Genomic DNA, 7,500 nt, shown 5'->3' on the forward strand with positions numbered 1-7,500 from the left:
CTCTGGCGCCCACAGCCAAGTCCTTTCCTCTCCCACTTCCCTCTTCTGCCTTGGCGGGTGGGCGTAACCGGCAAGAAAGCGAGGGGGAGGGGTGAGGGAGAGATGGAGGAGGGGTTGGGGACGGAATGGAGGAGAGGGTGAGGGAAGGATGAAAGAGGAGGCGGGGGCGGGATGAAGGAGTGGGGGGTGAGGAAGGATGGAAGAAAGGGGGGAGGGACGAAGGGGGGGGTGAGGGAGGGATGGAAGAGAGGAGAGGGAGGGAAGGAGGGGGGCCGTAGGAGGAGAGAGGACGGGGTGGTGGGGGGTGAAGGAGTTGCACAACGGCTGGGGCAGCGTCCTACATGCCGGCTGTGGTGCCACCGCCACAGAGGAGAAAGCGGGATCGGGGACGCGGGTTGCTGACGCCGGCGCCTGACTGCCTGATGGATCAACCCTATGTCAGGGACGGCTAGTACTCGCTCTCTGGGTTTGCAGGACACCACCGGCGTCCCTCAGGTCACCCACGGCTCTGAGCTGCAAGGATCCCCAAGGCGCGTGTACCACATACGGATTTCAATGTTCCGTTCATGACCAGGTTACAATGGCGGGACGGAGGACGGTGTTTGTGTGTTTACGTCTTCCGAGCAGTGTTGCCTCACCAGCCTGTATGTGATTAGGAGTCGCACTTGGTAATCACTTCATGACGTGGTTCCTGGCCCTCGGTTGAGGCTGTAACTCCCTGTCACGCCCGGGCCGCTCAATACCTCCCTCACTCTCCGGCTCTGGGGGTTATTGTCTTGCATGGGGATCTGTCTCGCGCTGATAGCATACAGCTCTGCCCTCCGTTTCTCTTCACGGAGAGCCAGCCCCCTCGACGCGAACCCGGCGGACTTGCTCGATCACTCACGGGATAATTGCCTGCGCTCTTATCTCGCCTCTTTTCTCTTCTCTTTCGCTCTCTTCACACTTTCTCTCCTTCTCAGTCTTTGGGCTCTCCCTACACACACACATACACACACACACACACACACACACACACACACACACACACACACACACACACACACACACACATTCTCAGCCTCCATCGGCTTCCAATATCTCCGTCTCAATGTCACTTTCACATTGGCTCTTGTGCAAAGGCAAAGCATCGATCCTTCCTGTACTGCGGAAGAGATCCTGATTTCCTATAATGTCTTCAGAACACACGCTTTCTGCGCCGCTCGGTTTTAAAAAGGGGCTATCACGTCCGGGCTATTAAGACGCTGGCTGGGTAGTCCTGTTCTATCACTCCTAACTGACGTTTCCTGGGGGGGAGGGGAGGGGAGAGGGGAAGGGAAGGGGGAGGAGGGAGGAGGGAGGAGGGAGGGGGAATAATATCGTTTTGTAAAAGTGGCGTTAATGTCTTGCGTTTTTGGTTTAGTTATGCCGGGAAACGAGAGAAGTGGTGGCGATAGTGATGATGATGATAATGATGATGATGATGATGATGGTGATGATGATGATAATGATGATGACGACTATGATAATGATGATGATGATGATGATGATGATGATGATGATGACGACGACTATGATAATGATGATGATGATGATGATGAAGATGATGACGGAGAAGAAGAAAGGCAAGAAGAGACCTTAACCTCTCAGATGAACCGCCTCCGGACCTTTCCTCCCCGCAGTTCCAAGGCAGTTGAAAAGCACACAAGAACTGTCCACAGTGGCCGTGAGATCACTATTGCTTTTAACGTTTCTCTTTGCATTCAATTGCTGTTGTTCGTTGTTGTGTTTGTTAATGGCATTACTAATGGTATTGCTGTGTCCTGGTACAATGGCACTGGTAAAAATCAACATGCAAGAGTAAGTCAGTGGAATGAAGGCCATTTTTTCCACTTAGTCTCTCTCTCTCTCTCTCTCTCTCTCTCTCTCTCTCTCTCTCTCTCTCTCTCTCTCTCTCTCTCTCTCTCTCTCTCTCTCTCTCTCTCTCTCTCTCTCTCTCTCTCTCTCTCTCTCTCTCTCTTTCTCTTTCACACACACACACACATATATATATATATATATATATATATATATATATATATATATATATATATATATATATATGTGTGTGTGTGTGTGTGTGTGTGTGTGTGTGTGTGTGTGTGTGTGTGTGTGTGTGTGTGTGTGTGTGTGTGTGTGTGTGTGTGTGTGTGTGTGTGTGTGTGTGTGTGTGTGTGTGTGTGTGTGTCTGTGTACACAGACAGACAGGCAGATAGATAGACTGACACAGAAATATACAAATACATTTACATACATGCGTACATAAATACATGTACGGATAAAAACATACGTACATACCCATTACACGCACATCTGTGTGCTGGATGCGTGTGCAAATAAAATTTCTCTTTAACCGAACCTGTTCAGTAACTTCACAATGGGTTAATCTACAGTGGTCATCCCTAATAGACAATTTTCACCCCGACCAATCGACTTGTTTTTCCTCATTAATGAACGTAACTAGTTTTTTTTTCTAATGATTTCTCTTCTATTTTACACATTCAGACCAGTTTTCATCTGTTCTTTATTCATGTTACCTGGTTCGGTCTGATTCGAATGCGCTTCATCGTGGAAGTTGGTTATGTCTGGTTTGGGTTTGTTTCTTGTTTGAAGCTACTGGCGCGCGCCCGCACACACACACACATACACACATATACATATATACCTCTCTCTCTCTCTATATATATATATATATATATAGATAGATAGATAGTTAGATAGATATAGATATAGATATAGATATAGGTATAGATATATTATAAAAATCTATCTATCTATCTATCTATCTGTGTGTGTGTGTGTGTGTGTGTGTGTGTGTGTGTGTGTGTGTGTGTGTGTGTGTGTGTGTGTGTGTGTGTGTGTGTGTGTGTGTGTGTGTGTGTGTGTGTGTGTGTGTGTGTGCCTATATGTATGTATAGACCTATCTTTATGCATATACACACATATTTACGATTAGCACGTGTCGATCTATCTCTTCCTGTGTCTCTTATCTATCTATACGCCATATCCAGAGCGCACCGGTTCGCAAAGTTTACAAGTAACAACTTCCGAAGTGTCACATCCTGTCAATCTCACGCTGTATTATAGCGCGGACGGAGACATAACATGGGGAATTCATAACGAATACAGGAAATGCTTTCATGATTATAAGAGTCAACCATAATTATAAATACCATTCAACAAAGCAACCCAGGTGACCAGGGTATGTGCGTGACTGCATATACATATTCTTATCTCCAGTGTTAGCAATGATTGAGAAACATTGTTGGCTAAAAACGAAGCAAAAGACAAGCGCGGCCAAGGACACGCATTGACAAGACGGGCGAGGGAGGTGACTCACTAAACAAACCACAAGCATGCGGTTTCTTACTTGAGTCCACATTAATTTCGATTACTGACTTCATAACCGTAAAAGTATAGGTGATTTTGACATTGTGTTTTGCTTTTGTTTTGTGTTTTTGGGAATATTAAGACGAGACGGTGTATCTACCGTGTCGAATTTGAGGGACGAAACAAAGTCGATGCGAAAAGCGATTTTTTTTTTTTTTTTTTTTTGACATGCGCAACGAGAGAAAAAAAATGTATGTCATTAATCGTGACCTTAATATCTATTGTACAAAAAGAGAATAGAGACAACGATAATGATTTCAGTGTCAATATAATAACAAAAACTAATCATAGTTATAGTCAGTTATTATATGGCATAATTATCATCAAATATGAATAACTAAAACACCTAGCAATTATAAATAGCACGGATGGTTTTAATCACGAAAAACGACATCCTGTCATTGTTGTTTCCAAGAAAGTACAAAGTTTCCTAAAGTATCTTCTGCCCTCTCGAGCACACGTCATCCTCTGCAGCCATCACGATCCCAAGATTTCATAACCAGCTGGAGATTTGTAAACAGTATCTGTTTACAAATCATGCCATTTATATATTAATAAAAACATATACTCTTCCAATCAAGAGTTACCAACGCAAAAATCTGTATAACTGAATTTTGTTATCATATGACGAATGATAAGTTGGCGGTTAGTATCACCGTCCTCGAGAGATGAGGTCTTTGGTGAAAACAACGCTTGAGGCTGATTTCCCTAGACGTCGCCGGGAAAGAGCGAATGGCGGCACGCCCTTAGAGACCACTGGGTTATCGTTTTCCAATCGAGTGGGGGTGTGGGATGACTTCGGTTGCTGTACGAGTCTGTTTTGTCATTATCGTTATGATTATCAACATTATTATTTTTACCGTTATTTCCGTTAAGATTTTGTCAAAATATGTATTAACAAGAATAAATGCTGACAAGAAACGGAAACGTGTCCTTTGTAATGTTTGGTAAATACACAACACCGTGATATTAATAAAGCACGCTCCATTCACAGTATATTTGATTTATGTTGTATATTATCTATGATCTAAATGACATTATCTAACATACGCAGTGAATGTAGCAGTGAAAGTGTGAAACTTCACGCCTTTCTCTGTCTCTTATAGACTTAGCGTTGGTTTGTAAATAGGTTCATAGCATTAAGGTACAAAAGGGTCTACGGAAAGGAAAGGGTCGTCACAGTACACAGTCAACATACACCTGTGTAAACACTCGGTCACAGGTGTTCTACTAATGTTAGTCTTGGCAGATGAGGGTCAATGCTGCGCCCCAGCTGTCCGCACGTGTTTCAATAATTAGAAAAGGAGGGACACGCACCCGCAGGCACAAGTGAATGATTACAGGGACACATTTGTGCATGGACATCGGACATGCAGATACAAGATTTACTACAAAGGCATGAATGCGCGATCACACACTCTGGTGCAGGCATAAACAAGGGGGATATCTAATATACACATGGTTGATAGTTCGCATGTTTACATAGTCACCCCCCACACACATCCACACACACACACACAATATACAGTGAGTGTATATGTATATACATATGTGTGTATTAATAAGATTATACATATTGAAGGCTTCTCCTTTTCTTAAATCAGCCAACTTCCTTTGATATTACAGACCTCATACAACATATCCGACCGGAAGGACTGTAGTGTAATAGTTACACAGACCTATTAATGGATTTCCTTTTTGTTTACCTGGGTAAATTGTTAGGTACATTAAACAACAACAGAAATGTGAAGCATATCTCTGATTTAATATTTTGTATAATTAAATCCATCGAATCTCAGTGCATTTAGTTCAGATATACACGAATGTTCGTGGAACGTAACATGTACAACACATTTCAGTGCATATATAATGCAGATGCCAGTTTGCTCATCCTGTTCCTGTTCTGAGACCGACACGTGATCCAGTCAGTTACAACCTGACATTTGTCTGTCTCACTCGGACCCCCTTTCCCCCGACCCCATCCCCTCCCACCCCACACACTCTCTACACGCTACCCAGCCAAGCCCTGAGGGAGACAGTGAGTGATGGCGGAGGATGAATATGATTACGATGTGTGCGTGACTGTCTTTCTTAACACACACACTCACAAACACACACATACACATATACATACATATGCACGTGCGCGTGCATGGATGCTTTCATGAACACGCACGTGTAAACGTATATTTATACATAAATGTATGCATGTATGTGTATTTATATCTATATCAATCTATCTTTCAATCTATCTATCTATATACACATATATATACATATACATACATACATATATATATATATATATATATATATATATATATATATATATATATATATATATATATATATATATATATATATGCATATATAAAAACATATATATATATATATATATATGCATATATAAAAACATATATATATATATATATATGCATATATAAAACCACACACATATATTATATATATATTATATATATAATATATATATATATATATATATATATATATGCATATATAAAAACATATATATATATATATATATATATATATATATATATATATATATATATTTATATATATGTATATACATGTGTGTGTGTGTGTGTGAGTTGATCTGATTCTCTGCAGTTCGAAGGTCATTCTAAACACGCAATACTGATAGTAATTTCTCTGCACTAATGCCATCATGTTTGCACTGCCCTTCGCTCCGGCCTCTGCCTTAGCACGATGAGTCCGAGCTTGCTTCGAAGTGCAGAGGTCAAGCTGAACCGTGGTTGATGCTAGAAAGGACATTCTGTCAATTATTGCCAAAAAAGGAGAGAGACTGAAAAACAACACCACATAGAGCAAGACTACAGTATCTCTATCAGAAGACACGCTCGGTGATATGACACCCCGATGTAATGAATGGATACGAAAGAACTTAGAGAAACCCCTCCCTGTCCTTGCAACCAACCGTCGCTCCTTTCGCGGTGGCAATTCCAGTCTTTCCCGTGAGCATTGCACATCCGACCCTCTGACAGAGTTCGGATGAATATGTCCCCTGTGGGATCCTTTTGTGCTCTGACACCATACTCATTAAGAAGGTCTTTTGAGGGTCGGATCCATGGGTGAATACCGTATTTGTTGCAGGGGGCTTTATTGCAGCGACATCGGATAAGGGTTCTGTAGTTCTGTTGACCGGCCATCTATTCTGTGTCTGATATAATCAGCTTTAAATTATTAGAAGCGCATGGCAGCTTCCACTTGGCGTCGACGCTACTTGTTATTTCCATTTTCAGATATATGTGCAAGTGAGGGATGGTTGTTGTGTTGAGGCTTTACAATAGACAAAGATATTTTTTTTACGTGTGGAAAGGAGTCAGTACAGGAACCACGCTGCGTTACCATGTCTCACCGCATTTTAATATTTCCATTTTTCCAGCACTGCTTGGATGTTGGTGTAAGCATACGTTTCCCGTGCAACTACTGAGGATATATTATCATTACTGTTGCTATTGATGCAACCAATGCCACCGTTTCTGCTACAAAATAACCCTATCACTACTGCTCCCGCTACTGCAACCTTTATTTGCTAGTAGTACTATCGATGTTACTACTACTGATACTACAACAACAACTATTTCTAATGATAATTTCACAGTTGCCACTTCTACTTCGGTTATTTTACTGCTAATGCTACTACTATTACTTATAGCACTGTATTGACAGTGATTCTAAAATTTCTACTTGTGTACTTGCTGCGATAATATTCCTGGTTCTACTCTTACTACGTCAACCCTTTCTTTTAAGTTGATCCTGCTGCTACTGCTACTACTACTACTACAATTACTACTACTACTACTACTACCACTACTATTACTACTACTACTACTACTACTACTACTACTACTACTACTATTACTACTACTACTACCTACTACTACTACCTTTGGTGCTAATGCTACTACAACTGTCACTACTACTATGATAATAAAAATGATCATAAAAATAGTGATACAAATTTCGACGATAATACTGATAAACAAGCGAATAGTAGATAGGAATACAGAATGTGACAGATATCTAGAGCATGCCTTTGCATCCGTC

This window comes from Penaeus japonicus, unplaced genomic scaffold (genome assembly GCF_977035675.1).
Source record: "Penaeus japonicus unplaced genomic scaffold, GWHDUDI00000001_assembly GWHDUDI00000002, whole genome shotgun sequence".
In the NCBI taxonomy this organism is placed as follows: domain Eukaryota; kingdom Metazoa; phylum Arthropoda; class Malacostraca; order Decapoda; family Penaeidae; genus Penaeus; species Penaeus japonicus.